Genomic DNA, 21,092 nt, shown 5'->3' on the forward strand with positions numbered 1-21,092 from the left:
TCCTGAAGGTCCCAGCATTTATCATTTTGCTGAGACATAGCCACTCCTTCGACTACTGGACTCATGTTGTTTCTAATACTCATTCAGTCATTGACATTAGCAGTGGGACATTCCTTGGAGAATGTGAAATATGTACATTATTACACAAATAAACATTACACCTACTGTAGTCATTGAACCCCTGGTGGCTCCCACCTGGGCCCTGTCACTCTGTTGCCACTAGGGCCAGACTGGGCTCTGAAATTCAGTTTTGTACTTTTATAAGATTTCTGGCTGCAAGAATTTTTGTGCTTTTATTTGGGTCCTTTTCCTTCTATTTGTTTGCCTTGCTCTACTTCGATCTGATGGTTTTTTTTTATGGTACATTTTGTCATGCTATCTTAAATTTCTTAGAAGCCTGTTCTTTCCTAGTGAGAGACAGAAAGGGAATGGATACAGAGTGGAGAAGAGGTAGGGAGGAACAGGGAGGAGTAGAGAGAGAGGAAATTGTAATCAGGATATAATGTATGAGAAAAGCATCTATTTTTAATAAAGTAGTGAGGTGGTCTGAGACTCTCAAGTCCCTAGCTGAATCAAGTGCTTTTGAGATGGAAATGGCAGGATTGAAGGGGCAAACTCATGCTAGGGACAGCATCTCCTCAAAACCCAGGCAGGGGAATAATGCATTTAACTATCACATTAAACAAAGAGGAGAGTGAAGGGAACCCCTGAATACTTTGTATTCATATCAATTTATTTTCATTCTGAGTTACAGGTTTTATAACTTCAAAGACAGAAATTGCTTTCCTGATGGTAGCTGCTTATCCTGTACATGCTTGCCATGTGCCATAAGAAGAATCAAGCCAGAAGAACACTGGGTAAGCACAATTAACTGACTGAAAATGAAGATAGACTGGTGGAGTGGCCTGCAATTCCAGCACTCTGAAAATTGAAGTAGGTGACTTATTTGGATTTTAGGCAAGTATGGGCAACACTCTGACCCAAGAGAGCATGGGTTACAATCAAAAACATTTAAAATAAAGACTAGCTTAGAATATATAGGCCTTGATGACCTGGAGACAAGGTTATAAGAATTGTATCATGAATGTAATGTCTTTAAGTTAATGGCTCCTCAATATAGAAAAGTGTTTATTTGTTGTGTAAGTTTTAAGCTATCCAACTTTGTGTTTCTGGGCAGGTCACATTACCATCCACCTGCTCAGGGTCTCTTTGCATCTGCTGATGAAAGGCACATACATTAGCTTATTTTTGATGGGCCTTACTGACTCAATGGCTGGACATTCCTAAGCTTCCCTTGCTAGGGTGCCCTTCCTTCTGGTACCACTGGATAAACACTTTCCAAATCTACCTGTAACTTTGCTGCCTGTTTACCTTCTGTGATGCCCATTGGCCATTGCTGAGCAAGATGCTTCCAGGGTGTCCTAGAGTGGACTGCTTTCTCTTTCTGCCTACATTTTGGATGCTCTCCTCTGCAGCTTTCAATCTGTTCTGTCCCTCTCCTTGTGTGTTAGCATGTGTAACTCTAAGAGTCACGCCCTACCTCCCTTTTTCCTAAAAATTGTCCACTGGCATCTTTATTGATGGATCAGAAACAAACTGGGGACAAGGACCTTCTGCATCAGTACACACAGATTAAATCTGATTAAGTCAAAGCAACAGAATCACTCCCCTACATTTATTGGATGGGGTGATCTCAAGTTGGATCGACTCTGGAAAACTGGAATATAGTTCAAGTTGTCTTCTTTTAAGGTTGCATGAAAATGTAAATATATATTTCTATATCAGCTTGGCTGGTTGACTTCATAGGAGTAACATATATACATTCCCTGGAAAACCATAAGAAAACATAATCCTCATGATTATTATGTGTATGACTAGTAACTTTGTTTGTTTGTTTGATTGTTTTGATTATTTGGTTCTCTGGGGTCTAACTTCTTAAAATTCTTTGTATATACTGGATGTTAGAATTCTATCAAATGTAGGATTGGTAAAGATAGTTTCCTAATCTGTTGGTTGCCATTTTGGCCTATTGACAGTGTCCTTTGCCTTATAGAAGCTTTGCAATTGTATGAGGTCCCATTTGTCAGGTCTTGATCTTAGGCATAAGCAATTGGTGCTCTGTTCAGGAAAATTTCCCCTGTGCCCATGTGTTTGAGACTTTTCCCCACTTTCTCTTCTATTGGTTTCAGTGTATTTGTTTTTATGTGGAGGTCCTTGATCAACTTGGAATTGAGCATTGTACAAGAAGATAGGAATTTATTGATTTGTATTCTTCTACATGCTAACTGCCAGTTGAACAAACACCATTTGTTGAAAATGCTGTTCTTTTCCACTAGATGGTTTTAGCTCCTTTGTCAAAGATCAAGTGACCATAGGTATTTGGGTTCATTTCTGGGTCAACAATTCTATTCCATTAATCTACCTGCCTGTCTCTGTATCACTACCATACAGTTTTTATCACTATTGCTCTGGAATACAGCTTGAGGCCGTGGATGATGATTCTCCCAGAAGAATAGATTTTGCTATCCTCAGTTTTTTGGTTATTCCAAATGGATTTGCAAGTTGCTCTTTTTATCTCTACTCAAATTTATAACCTCTTCTTCCAGAGTAGTAATTGTGACATATTTTATATACATATACATATATATATACATATATATATACATATATATATATACATGTATACATATACATAGAACCAATTGAGCTGTTTTTGTTTTCCTTGTGTGTACAAGTATTGAGAAGTAAGCACTTAGGTTTGAAGTTATGTCAGAGTGGCTTGTAAGTGGAGAAAATGATTGTCTAGGGGAATAATAATATTAAATAAAATAAAACAAGATAGAACCAAACTAAACCAGTCCTAACAGGACTAAAAACAAAACAAAGGAAAGCAAAACAAAACAAAAAACAAAGAAAAAAACATGAGAAATACATACAGATGAGAGATAGACATGTTTTGTCACACAGCAATCTCATTTAGTTGAATTTAAAGTGAAAGTAAAAATGTAACTCTTCATTTTTGTGTGACAGGTAAGGCTTTTTCTGTCTATATTATTATATCAGCTGGTGTTATCATTATGCTGGTCTTGGTTAGGCAAACATTGTTGAGATTTCATGTGTGCTGCTTTCTAGACTATACTATCTTGTAGCAGGCATGCCAGTATCTCCAGGAGTAGGGCCTTAACTTTGAGTTCTGGTAGGCAACCAAGGACAAGAGTTATAGTCTATATTGTTTCGGGGAATCTCTTAAATCCTCCGGACTCCTTAAGATCCATCCATTTGTCTAAGAATTTCATAAATTCATTTTTTTAAAGCTGTGTAGTACTCCATTGTATAAATGTGCCACATTTTCTGTATCCATCCATTCCTCTGTTGAGGGACATTTGGGTTTTTTCCAGCATAAGGCTTTTACAAATATGGCTTCTATACATAGTGGAGTATGTGTCCTTATTACATGTTGGAGCATCTTCTGGGTATATGCCCAAGAGTGGTATAGCTGGGTCCTCAGGTAGTACTATGTCCAATTTTCTGAAGAACTTCCAGACAGATTTCTAGAGTGGTTGTACCATCTTGCAATCCAACCAGCAATGGAGGAGTGTTCCTCTTTCTCCACATCCTCTCTGGTATCTGCTGTCTCCTGAGTTTTTGATCTTAGCCATTCTGACTGATGTTAGGTGGAATCTCAGGGTTGTTTTGATTTGCATTTCCCTGATGACTAAGAATGTTGAACATTTCTTTCTGGTTGGATTCATGGCTCTAGATGCATATGTAGCAGAGGATAGCCTAATTGGTCATCAATGGGAGGAGAAGCCCTTGGTTCTGTGAAGGTTATATGTTCCAGTATAGGGGACTGCAAGGGCTAGGAAGAGGGAGTGGGTGGGTTGTTGAGCAGGGGGAGGGGGGAGGAATAGGGGGTTTTTGGAGGGGAAACTGGGAAAGAGGATAACATTTGAAATGTAAATAAAGACAATATCTAATAAGAAAAAAGATAATGAGAAAAAGTTCTCCTGACTAAAGGGGAGGCTTTCCATGCTTTGTGCTGTCATCTTTTATTACTCATTAAAAAAAAACTTGATGCATTTAATCATATATATTTAAATATCACTTATAATTGATCACTTTACCCCCTACACCTAGAATTCTCTTCTTGTCATCAGCCAAAATTCACAAGGTTTTGCATCTAGAGCTCAGTCAACTTACTTCAAACTCACATATGCATCCTTTCTCACACCTCTCCATGATTTTCTCTTCCATTCTTTTTCAGTCTCCACTTAAAAATCTTATAAAACAACTTGACTAACAGACTTAGTTCTTCTCCTTTTTATTTTCTTAATTTCAATACACATAGTAAATCCTGTCCCACAGTATCCATGATGATGTTAACATCTCTTTCTTCTCCATTTTCAATACAACTGTTATTATTATTATTATTATTATTATTATTATTAGCCTCTCAGTAGCATTAAGACCTGGCTTACTATTCCTTTATTCTGTTTTGGGAGACCCATCGAAGAAAGTCCAATGGGTAGAGATATAAAGGATGTACTTTCTTAAAGATGAAAAGCATTTCTGGAAGAAGCTGAATGTAAAGTATGGGTACTTAAAATATAAAAGATATCAGAGAATAATCAAAATGTTGTCTTTGAGATTACAAGCATTTGTGTATTGATTTTGTAAGTTTAATATTTATGTTAGCTGAGTAATTCATGAACACTTTTTCCTTTTTCTAGTTTTCCCTTTATTAATAATTTATCTTTTCTTCATAAAATAAATTCTAATTGCAGGTTTCTCTTCTCCAACTCTCCCTGCTTACTGTCTACCTACTTTCCTATCCAGATCCACACCCTTTCTGTCTCATTAGAAAGCAAACAGGAAGCTAAGGAATGATAATGAATAAAATAATTTGAAACAAAACCAAACCAGTTATAATAGGAAAAAAAAAACAATTAGAAGAAAAGAAACAAGGGAAAAAAAACATGAGGAATGCATACAGATAAGAGACACATATGGCCATTCACACAGCAATCTCATGAAAACACAAAGCCATTATATAATTGCAAAGGACCTGTAAATAAAAAAATGCTCTTAGACAACATTATGAGACAACGACTCTTCATAGATGATGTTAAATTCTTCTTGTTTTAGCCATTTACACTTTGGAATGTGACCTTCCCTTAGAAGTAGTTTGTTACCTCCATGAGACTCTACTGGAAAGAACTTTTTTTTTTTTTCATTTGAAAATGGTTATGAATTAGAGCTTGCTTCTGAGTCAGGAATGGGAGCATAAGTGCACTTCTCTACTCAGAGATGTCATGCCATCTCTAGAACCATGCAGGCCCTGTGCCTTCTTTTCAACTGACATAGCTCAAGACAGTTATGTCTGCCATATTTTCTATCTATCTATCTATCTATCTATCTATCTATCTATCTATCTATCTATCTATTATCTATCTACCTCTCACTTATCATCTAGAATCTATCCTCTATAAGCAGGGATATAAACACATGGTTGTTGAAATGGAGGAATAGGACGCTTCACAGGTTTGCTTAAATACGCAATAAATTAGGATTAAACCTATGTTTTACTGTTTCTCAGTTTAGTTGTCCTCTCACAAGTCCTCCTCCTGTTGCAAAGTCCTGATCTGTCTGTGCTCTACAGTCCTGAAATAGCACATTCTATGATTTTAGCTAGCCAGGGTTTATTAATGAAGTGCTAAGATATTAATATTAATTTTCATCAGGTGTCACTTTCAAGGTCTCCAAGTCCCTTCTCACAGTTAGGCCTCACTGTCTATCGGTTCTCTTGGAGCAATTTTCTTGCCCTAGTATTTTGTGGACAAGAAAAAGAACCTACAGTTGGTGTCTAAAAGTAGCTCAGACTATAGAGGCATATTCAGTGATGATGTTCGCATTTATCTGTGAGTGATTTGAGATGAGAGCTTTACTCTTCTTGGTGTATCAGGGGAAGAAAATGTCAGGCTTTGGTATTTATTTATTGTTAACTTTTTACTTGAATTTTCATTATTTTTGTGTCCCACAAGAATACTCTTCTCTCACAGTGCTTAAGGAACACAAACCTTTCTGGCTGATCATAATAATTTTAAAAATGATTGATTTGTGTTTAGTAATATGACAATATATAATAATTTTATTCTATTCCTTTGCTCTTATGTAAGATACACATGGAAAATACATGTTAATGTACAAGTGCATGCTATGAAGTAATATATATTAAGTGAATCAGATAAAAAAAGAAACAGAAATTCAGCAGCTACTTTTCTATCAAAATAAATGTAAAGTCAAGCTAGCTGTGGAGGAGGACCTGAGTAGTTCTGCCATGTAGGAATGTGGGTCTTTGGACAATTCACATATTTATAAGGATGTTGTAAGGACTAAGTAAAGATCAGTACCTAAAGTACTTGGCACATGCATAACTCTAACTGTTCATGAGAGTCTCAGGAGGATGTTAAAAGTTCAAAATTGGTGAACTTAAATAGAAGAAATGATGTCATTCTTATCACCTAAGTACCCTGAGAGAATTCTTTGTAATAAGCAAAGTCACCAGACCCTGTAAGTAAATTTTGTAGTATAGTGGGCAGTCAGTAGCAAGAAGGGTTCAAGTAGGCACAATATTATAACTGTGTGGACAGAAAACTAGTGGAAATTCTTTTAATTAGTTAGAAAATTTAACAGGATGACCTTTGAAGTCCTTTTTAAATCTAATATTATTTTATTATAAAATTGAGGTCCTCATGACCTGGAGTTATGTTTTAACTCTATTACTGATATCATTGTGTAATTGAATTAACAGCTGCTTATAGTGTGAAGCGAAAATATATCTGATGGTTTGATGGAAGATAGTTGTATAGAGACAGAGAATCAGTTGGGTAAAAATAAGTAGAAATCGTAAGTGCAAGAAGAAGCAAATTTGTTGTTTGAAGAGGAGTCAGTACATTTATAGAAAACAACTTCAATTAGTTTAATCTGTGTAGACAAGACTTAGCCTTTTCTTTGTTATATTTACTTGAAGTATCTAATTATTAATAATTCCTGAAAATGAGAGGCATTCATCTCTATCTATCTATCTATCTATCTATCTATCTATCTATCTTCTACTATCTCCCAATTGATCATGATCAATCTAGCATTTCTCTACTGCTCAAGACAAAGTCTGAAGTTACTGGACTGCCCTGAGCTTGGTGCAAAATGGTGGACTCTCTTTGTCAGCAGGGTTTCCTCTTCTGTAGTGGATCCCAGACCCAACATTGACTACCAGAGATTTCTGGAGTGCCTTCCATTGTTAATGAGTCATCTCAGTAACCTTAGCTGTCAGCCATGACCTTTGCCCACCCTGGATTTCACACCCTATCCCCCAAACTATGTAACCCTTGGTTCACCTCGAATAAAGTATATGCATTCAAACCCACTCCAAATAAAGGTATATGCACAAGCTAAGGTAGTTTCAAAGATCTGTTTCATTAAATATTGTTGTAGAAGGCCTGAGCCTTAAAGAGCTATAACACTAAGACCCTCTGAGGAGGCCTTATCGATCTCTCTTCCTCTCTCTTTGCCCTGCAACATTCATTTTCAACTGGCCCAGGATCTTGCCCAATCTTGACTCAGTTTCATCCTTCCAGCACAGTGTGCAGTGGTGTCTGGACACATGAGAGGGAGAAAACAGAGGAATAACAATTCCTGTTAAATACATTCAAATGGTTGCGTAACTAATACACAACATAGTTCATTTTGGAAAATAAAAATATTCTTTAATGATATCACCTGATTCCATACCATCTTAAACTTTAGCAATCACAATTTTACTTCTTGGGTCAGTGAATTTGTCTACTTGACATACTTCATATAGGTTGAATTTTACAATATAGCTTTAATGATAGTTTATTTAACTTAGTTTATTATAAGGGCTTATATATTTTATAACTTTTCGCTATCAGATTGTCCTTTTTTTAGTATCAATATATGCTGTGTTTCAGAACATATCTACCTTATCTCTTTGTTTATCAATGGCTGTGTAAAATTCTACACAGCCCTTATTTTTGGCAACTTTGAATAGTTTTGCTGTGAAAATCAGCATCAAATAATTTTTCCATATTCTCTTAATTCTTTTGACTGAATATTCAGAACTACAATACATTGGCAAGCTCCTTCTGCTAAGAAGACGCCTGAATATGCATCTCTGAATATGCTAAGAAGAGCTAAGATGTTTGCTTATGAGAATAAGGGTCAGAGACATAATAGAATATTCCTAAAAGACAGCAAGGAAGGGCAGAATGAGCAAGGGATAGCATTGGCTTCAAGCAGCACAAGAGCCCACTGTTCATTTTCATTAAATGAGTTCAGAAGACAGGAAGTCTTTGAGGGATGAATTTAATTCAACACCTTCCACAACCTTTGTGGAAAACATATCCCAGCCTTGGGATGGAGAGAGGGATGAGTGTGGCCCTGGGTAGATATGAGGAGTAGAAAAATAGCATGAGTCACATCTAGATTTAGGTTTCCCTTCTGTTTCTTAATTTTAGTTTTGGGAAAATTAAATCCTCATTACCAAATCTCTGTCAGTCATAATTTCAGGTGATGGTTTTGGGACAGTGCTTGTTTGTCAGAGACTGTTGTTTAGGGAAGGCTTTCCTTTCTTTTGTGAAGAATTTGAAGCTTAAGTGATTATTTCATGAAGACCCTGTAGCTGTTGACTAACAAGAGGTCTGCATTTAAATTATAAATGGTTATAGACAAAATGTATTTCCAGATTTCCATTGTTTTTGCTTGGTGTTTATAAATGTTCATGTGCATATGAAATCTAGATTGGTCTTTGTTGATTTAATAACTATTTTATTTAGTAGTCTAGACACTTTTATGTCAACTTGACACAAGCTATAGTCCTTGGAGAGGAGAGACACTCAATTGAGAAAATGCCTCCATAAGTTCCAGCTTTAGGCACACCTGTAAAACATTTTCTGGATTAGTGATTGAAGTGTGAGGGCCCAGCCCATTGTGGGTGGTGCCATCTCTGGGCTGGTGGTCCTGTGTTTTATAAGGAAGCAGACTGAGTAAGCCATGAACATTAAGTATGACAACTCCATGGACCCTGCATCAGCTCCTTTCTCCAGGTTCCTGTTTCAGTTCTTGTCCTGAGTATGGATTATGACATAGAAGTATAAGCCAAACAAACCCTTTTTCCTCTACTTGCTTTTGATCATGGTATTTTATCACAGCAATACTAACCCTAAGCAGTACACTTGGCAAATGTTTGTTGAGTAGGTGCAGTGTAATAAAACACTATGTTTAGTGTAGGTAATGATATTTTAGAAGATATGTGAAACGTTAGGATGTAGGAAAGGAAAGCAAACTAAGTAAGGCTCGATCCCAGAAAGATAGGAAACTTAGCAGACAAAGTATTATCTTAGTGGCAAAACCTGCCTAAGGGTTGCCAGGTAGGTGTTATAAGGGCTGTTTTTTCTTGTATTACAAAGCGCTTTTGTTTATTTTGATCTTGTTTCTATTCCTACCACCTCCTCACTTCAACTCAACACTTCTTCAATGTCTGAAAGAAATTAATTTGCACAATCACTGCTTCTGGCTTCTCTAAGCAGCATCTCATGGCGAGAGGTGCTAAGTGGAGAAGTGTGCAGGGAAACAGCTGCTTACTGTGCTCTGCTCCTTCCCTTAACCCTCGTCAGGCACAGCACTACTTAATTAACCAACTAACACCTAACAACTAACACCACAGGAAAGGTAAGGGGTTCTGGCCCAATCCCTGAAGCCCCACTTTATTTGTATTTTCTTTACCAAGCAACAAGCTTGCTAGCTTGAAATGTCTGTGTGATATGTAAATGATGCTCTGACTCTTTTTTTTTTTTTTTTTTTAATTCATCCCACTTGGCACTGCAAAAGCAGTTTCAGGGCTGTCATTTCTGCTGAAAGAAATCAAGCCTCAGATGTCAAGGAAGATCCTCAATTTAATTCAGAAAAGCTGGGTATTTGGTTCCTGGCTCCGCTGATTTACATCAGTTTGTTTGATTTATCTTTGATGATGTAGAGGCTGTTGCTGCAGCTCTCACCTTGCAGAATGGGAGGCTAATTAGTCTCCAAGGACATAAGCATTTGAAAACATTGTGCTGGCTGCAGTTTGAGCTGTGAGAGCTCAGGTGCAGAGCACACTACTGCAGCAAAATATGTGAAGGGAGCTTGCTGGGTACAGGCCTGGGAAGGCAGACCTGGAGAGGTAATGGCTTTATCTCTCTTAGAAAAAGAGCCCCAATTGGAGAGAATCCAACAGTGGCACATGCCTTCTAAAGAAGGAGATCCTCAACCTAGATTAGGGCTCCTAAGAATTCTCCTGTGCATCCCATGTGATTCTTGTGCTACCCGTGTCAGTTTCTCAATACCAACAGCCCTTTGAACTAAGGAGTTGCACAGTGTTTGGGAGGACGAGGTTGAAAAGGGTCAGAGCACTTCATATGAGTATGTTGTAGAAACACTGGAGCAGTGGAGCTTCTTTGTAATTCTGTCACTATACAGATGGTGTCCTCAAATGCCATGAGTTTAGCACTTCCTATGTTTATCATCATTTTCACATGCTTCAGTTAATCTCAGCAACTAGATATTAAGCTTTACGGGGAAAATGGATTGGGATGCAACTATTCCTTCTCCCAGGTGTGGACATATGTTAGATACCTCAGTTCTTGAAAGTCTGTCTGTGATGATAATGACTTCAGTCCTTCACCTTCTGTTTATGCACCACTGACTGCAGACTTTTTGACGATAGATTTGGGGTAAGCAGAAAAAGCATCATTGTCAATACAGATTTTATTGGACAGTTCTCTGGATAGGTGCACGAATCACTTTTGGGACATAACATAAACTGTTTTCACCTGTCACTGACACCATAGGCTAATGCAGACAGCCTTGGGAAGTTGTCAGCTGTATAAGGGTAGGAATTGGACACATTCTGGACTTCTTTTTTTTTTCTTTCACGATCTTCATCTTAGATAAAGAAAAGTGGATACACCATTAAGAACATATGATATGTACAGTTTTCCTTTCACCAAAATTTCTCCCATTTATCTGACATTTCAAGTGTAGCCTTTACTTACCTCAGAGTTTATGGAATTTTTTTTCTCAGAGCTCTTTGTGATGCTGAGCTATTGCTAGAAGACATTGCCATTGGGACTTTTACCATGGCAACAGTTTCCAAAGGTATCTTTCTACATGGACAGAAAAAGATAAGAGATCTTAGGAATAACATGTGCAAACATTTGTCTCCAACAAATATGGACATTTTCATTTGTAGTACTGAATTACATGGGGACCTTGAGTACATGACTGGAGGTGAGTAAATATATTACCCTTTTTAAACCTCAGAAGATCTTTGAAAAAAATAGTGTTAGGAATATTATTATTTTTATATGTTCGGTTATTTGAAATCTTTAGTGATAGGATTGTTTCTCACTAATTGTTTTTTTCAAAGTTTACTTTTCAGGTGTTCAGTGCTATACTGCTGAGCCACATCCTAAGCTCTCAAGAACATCTGTAAGTAGACATGAGAGGACAACATTTCGAGTCAGTTGAACATCACTCTTTCTATCTATGAGCTCTATGTGGTCATAGAGATCAAACTCTCGTTACCAGACTTAACAGCAAACACCTTTCCCATGAACCAGCTAGCTGGACACTTAAACTGGTAATTTTCTGTATTTGGCATAGTTGACTCTGCTGGATCAAGTAGTGGTGTTGGGGAATGTTGGAGAAAGAAACATTTTCCTCCTAAGTACCATAATTTAGGACTCAGGAATGCAAGTGTGTATCTTTTTACATAAGTCACAGTGTCAGCTCAGACACTTTGGAAAATCCACCAGACCTCTCTCCTCCTGAAAGAGAAAGGCTATAGGCTCTCCTCCCCTCCAGAAGGGAGGGGCTCAATACATTCCTTAGACCACAGGGAAGAGGGACTGACCAGTGGCCACCTGTGGGAAGGGAAGGCCCAGAGCTCATAGACACATTCCATGACCATTGGCCACCTATTTCATTCCCTAAAGACCAATCAGTTTAAATGTTACACTGTTCTGCCAATCAAGTTGTGCCTAATGGCTGCTGCCTTGAGAATTGTATAAAGGCTGGCCAGACAGCTGTGTGTGGTTTTTCTTTCTCTCTCCATGTGCAGGGAGACCCCAACATGTTGGAACAATAAAGTCCTCTTGCTTTTTGCATTGATTCCTGGCTCTGACTTCCTGAGTTGTTCACTCAGGGCTCACCAGAGTCTTAAAAAAGGAGTGTAGATTACCTAAATTTTAATACACATTGATAGCTCCTATACTTGATGAGCTTGTGTATTAGTTATTTTTCTTGTCACTGAGACAAAATACTTGGCAGAAGCAACTCTATGGGGGAAGGATTTATTTTGGGCCATGGTTTGCTAAGGCAGGGACAGCAAGGTTGTGGGAATGAATACTGTCTGTGGCAAGGGTAATGTGGAGTAGCTTATCATATCTTCTTGTGCTTAAAGGAAGTAGAAAAAGATTTGGGGTAGAAGCATGGCACAGCTATAAACCCAAAAGCTTCCCCCATCACAGTGTATTTCCTCCAACTAGTCTATACCTACCAAACATACCATAAACTCCCAAGACAGCACCACTAGCTGGGGCCAAATGTTCAAACACAAGAGCCTGTGGCACACATTTCACATTCAGACTATAACAATGATGGTTGTTGTTTTCTAGTGGATATGGTTATAAAACATGTGGTCATTATCTTCCACTTGAAAAGAAAAAGGCTTAGCTATATGGGTGTTAAGAGGGTCTTGTGTCTTTCGCATTCTTTCCTCAGAGTCAAAGCTAACATAAAGTCAAGTCATAAAAAGACTTTGTGTGGCCATCTGGTGCTTTCTCAGCTGCCTCTGGGTTGTTGTTTCTAAAGGCAGTAACAGGAGTGTGACAATGTTACAGGGACTGGGGGCTACTACCTCTTCTCTCCTCTCACTTCCTCTCTCTTCCTCTGCCTTCCTTTCCTCCCCTCCCCTCCCCTCCCCTCCCCTCCCCTCCCCTCTCCTCTCCTCTCCTCTCCTCTCCTCTCCTCTCCTCTCCTCTCCTCTCCTCTCCTTTCTTCTCTCCTCTTTTCTTCTTGGCTGCTAGAAGCAGCATGGGCATTCAGAGAGTTTTCAGAATTTCCCGTGTCAAGCAGAAGAGCATTCAGGATGTTCACCAGAATCATTGCCAATAGTTTGTGCCCTTTGTAGAAAACAGGAGGGAGTCATGAACATTTCTTAGAGAAAGGGATTTTATTTAACTAACACATGTAGGTATATATTTCAGTAAAATTAATGTGTTTATATAACTATACATGTGTATATGAATATATTTTAGGTAGATCATAATTTTATTCATATAATATTCTATCTATTATTCTCCAGGCATACTTTATCTATAAAAAGCTATAATGTCCAGAGTTGGACCACTTATTTTATCATATTTTGACCAACAATCCATAGTTTCTGTCATACCAATTGTTTAGTTGTTACACCCAGGACACATATTTATTGCAAATTTATAGTACCTTGTTAATGATTTATGTCAACCTGAGGTTATATAACTCCTTTGTCACAGATATATTTTTAATTTACCCCTGAACTTGGCAAATTATGAGAGCAATAGGTGACCTTCGACAGACATTTCACAGCTGGCAACTTGATACTTACGAAGACCTACATTAGGGTTTGCATGTATTAGCTTGCCTAGCATCCAGTGGGAAGTTATTTCTCATAATTTCCCTGGTACATTATCAAATTCATTAGCAAACCTTATCTTCCATCATGATGGCAAGCTGGCCTCATAATATCCACTCTCTGGAGGCATGAAAAACCTCAGTCCATTCCATATAGAGGGCATTAGATGGAGCTTGAGAAATGCAGAACTCATTGATAGATGATACCAGTGAAGGAGCAGGCATGGAGAGCAAGGGGCAGTTGAGGAAGTAAAGGCTCCCAAGGTGCCCTGTGCTGCCCAGACTGGTTGTTTAGCCTTTAGAAACTTTCCATGTGGGGCTGAATGGAGTAAGTGTTAAGTACTTGTATTTGTTTATTAAAAGAAAGGGTGAAGAGTTTGTCTTGGCTGTAAATGTATGGGTTATAAAAATATAACAATTGGGGTGCTGGCCCACTCTCTCTGTAGATTCCAGGGTCAGTGGCTTCTTAGGAAAAAGAGAAGTATGAACTATGGGTGTTTGCAAAGCCTGATGCAAGTAGAAGCCAGCAGGTATACAAAGCGATAGCTGATGAGGAGATGTCACAGTCTTCAGAATCCTGGGGATAAAGGTGGCAGCATCCATTGAGGGATGCCTGCCTAGAGCTTACAGATCCTTTCTAAAGGAGATATGGTTTGTGATTCCAGAAGAATAGTTCTATGGGCGAATGGAGACCAAGGCTGGTAATTCACTCTTTTTAGACAGGATCATGAATTCACATTTTCAGAAGGTAACAGAAAAATTTTTTATAGCTTAAACAACTTTATATCAATATATAAATTATAATTTATATTGACTTATTCCTTCAACAATCCACACATGTGTATTATATATATATATATATACATATATATATATATGTATATATATATATATATATATATATATTATTCTTCTCACTTCCACCTTCTGTTATCTCTAGCCACCCCTCTCACTTCCCAACTCCTAAAGTTCCCTTTCCTATACTTAGGTATCTTTCTGTTTGTTTTGTTTTATGGTCCACTGAATTTAACTTGAGTCATGTTTCTGGAAATAGTTAAACTGCTCTATTCTCCCCACAGAGTCATGGGTGTACTTTGCACACTCCCATGAGCTCTGTACTCGTGAATGAAAGACACATATACATCAGCTAATTTTGATATGCATAATTTGCTCAATGGCTGGGCATTTCCAAACCTCTCTGTGGCTAGCATACACTGCCGTCCAGTATTCCATCTAAATCAATAGTTTATCTTTGTTTGCTCTGTTACTTTCTGGGACAACCCCCACCCCATCCCAATATTGTCCCTTTCCCTTTACATCTGTATTGCTGGATGTTTTTTCTCTTGCAGTTCTTAAATTTGATCTCTCTGCTCTCTAGTCATGGCGATTCTCCTTGTTCTCTCTCGATTCCTTGCCTGGACAAATCCAAAAGTCCTACCTCGGTCTCCCTTCCCAGCCATTGGCTGTATGGCAATTCTTTATTACAAATCAAAGCCAGCTGGAGGCAGAGACACTTGAAATCTGGAAGCACTGCTTTTGGGATCTGAATTAAGACAAAGCATAAGAACCAATTCCCCAAATCGTCACGTGTTAGTTACAGGTTTGGAACTATGTAGTGGGCACATCAGTAGATAAACAACTGAAGACAAGGAGTCCTCCTCTGCCACATTCCATCAGTAGTCATTAGTTCAGTCAGGCTATGTATGGCTCATGAGCCTTTCCCTGTCATGACTGTCTGTGAACAGGCTCAGACTTGTGTAGGCCCACTCAATGATCAGTTTTCACAACTGACTTAATTGTAAGAAGAGAAACAAAGGTAAAAGCTAAAGGGAGAAAATTGAGGGAAAAACACAATATAGGTCAAAGAAAATGACTCCACTTTGAGAGTTTCTGTCTGTGTCTCCACAGCACACTTCCCAGCTAGGATAAGGTGGGCCGTACTAATTAACTAATATTGTCAGACTATGAGTAGGTATTTGAACAATAATTGGTAGGTAATGAAGTTGAACGTTGCTCCTACATAATTTTACTGTGGACTGGTTATTTTGATATAGCCCAGATGGCTATAGACTATTGTAGAAATAAAGTAAATAAACCATGAAAGTCAATCACTTTTAACCATCTAGTTTTCCACTTAGGCAAATGCACCAAATTCACAAACACTGACCTATGTGGCAGGGTTATTGTGCATCTGCTCTAAATATCTTTTTACAATTATGTTTGTCTGAGCCTGTGCTCATCAGTAAAGTGGATTCTTTCCTATCAAGGGTTCTCTACACAATATCATATAGAATCTGTGAGTACTATCAATAAAATACATATTCTTTATAATATCCAGCAATGCTATTTATTTTATTTGTTATTCCTTGTATTTCCCAGCAGGCTTTTCTCCCTTCCTCTGGCTTATCTTCGCAGCAAGTAAGAAATTTGAACTGGATTTCAAGTATATTTATCAGGGTAGTTAATAGCTCTTGGAGTCTGGAAATAACTCTGCAGAGAAGCACATATTCACACTCTTACCCTTGCATACAGACTCCTCCAAGTGAGGATGCCTTAAGTAATTAAAGATAATGTGTATCAAGTGTTAATTTTAAAATCACTGTGCTCTTCTAAATGGTGCACAATTATCAGGCAAGCAGCACAAATATCATCAAGCTACGAGGATGCTCTTCAACCGTGAGCTGTATAAGTTTATTTTCAGGCCTTCATTTATTTATTAATTATGCATGGATCTCCATATATTCATCATATGCCTGGATGAATAAGGATGTGCCATGTAATGAAGGTTATCAAAGTGAGTGCAGGAAAGTCTAATATCTGGGGATTCGGTGTTTCCTTAGAGCTATTCACTTATTTATTTATACCCTAGTAGCAGAAGCATTACTGCAATGGAAAGCTCGGACTATGGTCATTTGCTATATCTGTACTTCTCAGGAAGATGCATATACCTACAGCTCTTCATATCATAAATTAGAAGTCTGTACTTTAAGGATACAAAGTAAATAAGACTGTTAAAAGAACCTGGGCTGTGGTGGTGCACACCTTTAATCCCTGCACTTGGGAGGCAGAGACAGTCAGATTTCTGAGTTCAAGGCCAGCCAGGTCTACAGAGTGAGTTCTAGGACAGCCAGAGCTATACAGTGAAACCTTGTCTGAGGAAAAAACAACAACAACAAAAAATTTAATTAAAAATTTAAAAAGTTTACCATTCTTTCTCAATTGCATATTTTACGATCATATGGGTTGTCACTACTCTGTGTTCTAGATGTTAGTAGGGTAAGTGGCACTCTGCCAGCCAGAAGGTCTGTGAGTTCATTGGTAGACACAGGAACTGTTTCTTCTCTACTCCAGGAATCTTATTATGTGCTTACAACTGATACCAATAGATCTTCCTGTCTTTCTCTAACTCTACAGGGCTATTTCACCATAATTTTTTGATAAATAATTATGTTTGGCATGTTTGGATTGAATGTCTTTAAGAGAAACAACTATTTTAGCATTTTGAATGTATATAATTAGATAAATTGAGAGAAAGTATATTATTTCTATTAAGAATTCAGAAGCATTTGAGTTTTAAATACTTCTAGGATATCAGTCACATAGCCTAAACAATGTATATAGATAGTATTAGATAGTATTTACATGCATGGAATTCTTATGTATAAAACATTTTCATATAATACTATAAAGAAGCTAAGACATGTATACATATATTCATATGAGTGTGTGTGTGTATGTGTGTGTGTATACATTGCAGAAACATGCAGTATTCATTGTTTTCTGGCTTGGCTCATTTCATTTAGCATCATCCTTGAGTTTCATGTTATAATGTGTCCAACAAGGAGTTTCATTCATTCATTTATTTAAGGGCAATAGTGTTCTACTGTATGTACACATTACAATTGATTTGTCTAATACTTCATGAATTGACACATGGGTTGTTCTCATGTTTTCTTACTATGAATAATGATCCTTGTAGCAAAGAAAGATAAGTAATGTACTATCATACTATCTAGTGTCATTTCTATTGTAAAATACTCACAAATAAAACAAATTAGAAGAGAACAAGTTAATGTTAGCTCACAGTTTTAGTCATTGTAGCTTGGGATGTAGGGCAACAGGTACATAGAGTAGTTTGTTACATCACATCTATAGTCAATAGCAGAAAGAAATACTGCACATGTACTCACTGCTGATCTCAATCTTGTTCTCAGTTTATACCAATCAAATGATACAAGCAAGGCAATCTCCCACAGACATTGCCCACAAACCAGCCTGATCTGGACAACAGGTCATTGAAATTCTTTTTTTCCAGGTGATTCTATATTGCATTACATTAAAATCAAGTTTTGACCATTGCCCAAAATTTACACAATGGTTATATCTTTTTTTTTTTTACCCTTACATTAATTCCTTTTGAGGCTAGTTTTTTTTTTTTCTCATTAAGGTATAAGTAAATATTCTAGACTGCATCTGCATTATTTTTTCAGTGTTCATACCTGGAAATCCTAATGGAATTTCTTGACTAATTAAAAAAATAAATGGTGTCAGGTATAAACTTTTCTTGCAAGGTTGGACTTCTCTCCGTTTTAAATTTTATCATTCACTCAGTTGTCTTCTAAAACTTGATACTGAATTCTATTTTAAGAGTTGTTACATCTGGCCTCATAAATAAGCTTATTTTTTTTTTCTAGCTTGCTTTCTACATTAATGCTTCAAAGCTTTACTTTATCCCTTACACTTTAAGTTCTAAAAATTGTCACGATTGGGTCAGAGAGGGGATTGCTTTCTTCTCATTCTGTCTCAAATGAAGTCTCACCTTTTGTTTAGTTGTTTCTTTTCTTTTCTTCTTCTTTTTTTTTAAATGTAGAAATAAATTCCCGGTAGCTGTGATTTCTGCTGTACCCAATTATTTCATTTTATTGTAGGAAAAAGTCTTACAAATAGGATGTATAATGTATTGTTTCTCACTTCATATAAGCCATCTTTCTCTTTACATTACATTGGTGCATATTTTATTGTATATATTTTGCAATGTGCAGATTAGGAATGGTTTAAGACTTTCTTACATATGTCTTCCTTAGCTAATTAGTATGCAAAATCAAGTATTTACTAGCTAAACTCTTTCTCTACTTTCAAAATTCTTTCATTAAAATTTATGTGAGACATGAGTGGTCCATATGTAAAGTGAATGTTTGCAACATTGTAAAAAAATAATAAAAAATACAATAAAATCAGAATGGTATGTCATTCTGAGTATTGTTTTCTCCATTAAATTGACCAGTAGTAACAAATAATCAAATCACATAAAGTCAACTTTGTGTTTAAACATTGCATTCTAAGGGACCATCATCCAGAAAGTCCTTATGAATGGACTGCAAATGTTTAAACGAGATGACAAGAGGATGTTCTTTCATTGGTCTACCATTCCCCGGGAGGCCCTCTTTCTGGAGCAGTTCTAGGATGCCAGGGAATGTATTACTGGTGGTTCCTGATATTCAGATGGGTGTTTTTGTCTGTTTCCTAGTTTTCTAAATGAAGGCATAAGATAGTCTCTGTTTTTTACCTCATGAGCTTTGCAGTTTCCCAAAAAGTTCATAAGAGGTCACATCACTCAATCCATCTCTGCTTATATGCAGCAAGGAAAAAGTTAAGAACATGGAAAGGTAGAGATGAAGGCTCCTTGGGAAACCCATGACTTCTTCGAAGGGTTATCAAATACCTTGTGCATAGCCTAGATTTGGCAAATGATCAGAAGCATCCAGTGATCCTAAACTAGCATTACTATTCTGTGTTTGGGACCCATCATTCAATAACACTATCGCCCCTCTCTGTCTCCATCTCTGTCTCTGTCTTTGTCTCTGCTTATGTGCCTGTCTTTGTTTCTCTCTGTATTTATCTGTTTAGTGCTACACCCCTCCAAACACACAGTTTAACAGTTATAAAAATGAATACTTTTCTTTCTAACACATAAAGTGATTGGTTCTTGCTTTAATTTTCAGTATGTCCTCAGTAAGATATTGAATTTTACGTAGTGTGCTGGGTATTTTGCAAAGATCTAAACTACTTCTGTCTACGGGTAGGCAATTCTTTAACCTTTATCTCTCACTGTGCATTCTTTATGTCTACAAAACAGACATTAGGGTTTATCTTATTTCCCATCAGTCTCTTTGCTGTTCTATCCATGCGTTTTCTCAAAAGAAACCCACACCCTCCTTCCTGCCTTTCCTCCATACCTCACACTGTACCGTCAGAAGATCTTAAGCTTTATACAAAATGCTTGTGTAGAATCCATCTGTTTCATCTTGACTACAGATGCTTTTTCTCATAACCCGCAGACAGTAGAGCAGGAGCTCACTTTTCCTTCCTTCCGTCCTCCTGTTCCACGTATCTGTGCATCGTTTGTGTAATATGTGTTGCCTTTTCTTTTGCAGTGACAGTGTTCTAAATGATATAGTTTCCAAGATTTCTATCTATTTGTGTCCAGTGTTCCAATATCCAAATGGTGAAACTGTCCTGTAATGGTGCAAGAAGCTTGCATTATATGCCAAAACTGTTTTTTTGTTGTTGTTGTTTTGTTTTTACATGAATTTCTCTGAGTAGATTTTTTTTTCTAAATTTATGTATGTGAGAAATGGTCTTTTGGAGAGTCATGCATCAACTCTTCATCTGACATTTTAGTTCTTTATTCCTAAGGTAGGAAATGATATAAGTAGGTAAGGTTACTGTTGCCAAAGGATTCTAATGAGCGCATTAATATTTATAAGGAGCTCATTAGAGTATTAACTTAATTTGAATTATGTGCCATGAGAAATTTTTCCAATAGATTTTTTTTTCATGCACCAACTTGATCCCTGTAAAAAAGCATATCCAATAAATTCTCTCCCCTATGGAAAAATGATCAGCATAGAGCTTTCCCAATCATTTCTGTAATATGCTGTGAGTGGATGGGGAAAAGACACTCTTGCTTTTATAGATACCATTGTTTGCTTAACAGCTAGGACATAAAGTATAGAATTTGAGCAGTGTACTCTGCTCTCTGACTATAACATGCTTGTTTGAAATACCCATCTTGAAATATGACTCAAATAAAGAAGAAAAGTGAGGCTCTGGAGATAAACGGCAGTTCATTTTAGACATACATGACAGAAGAGTTAAAATAACTTAAAGTGCTTTTTAATTATTGGTCCACTAAAATTATGTATTACAATAATAGTGGTTTCTTGCAGTGTCATTATTTTAAATTACTGGTGATATAACACATTTTTATGAGCACATAAAAATTAAATTTCTTTTACCAGGAGCTATTAAAAGCAATACGAATGTATATTTACATGTTTTGACCTGCATTGAAAGTA

This window comes from Mus caroli, chromosome 1, assembly GCF_900094665.2.
Source record: "Mus caroli chromosome 1, CAROLI_EIJ_v1.1, whole genome shotgun sequence".
NCBI lineage: Eukaryota > Metazoa > Chordata > Mammalia > Rodentia > Muridae > Mus > Mus caroli.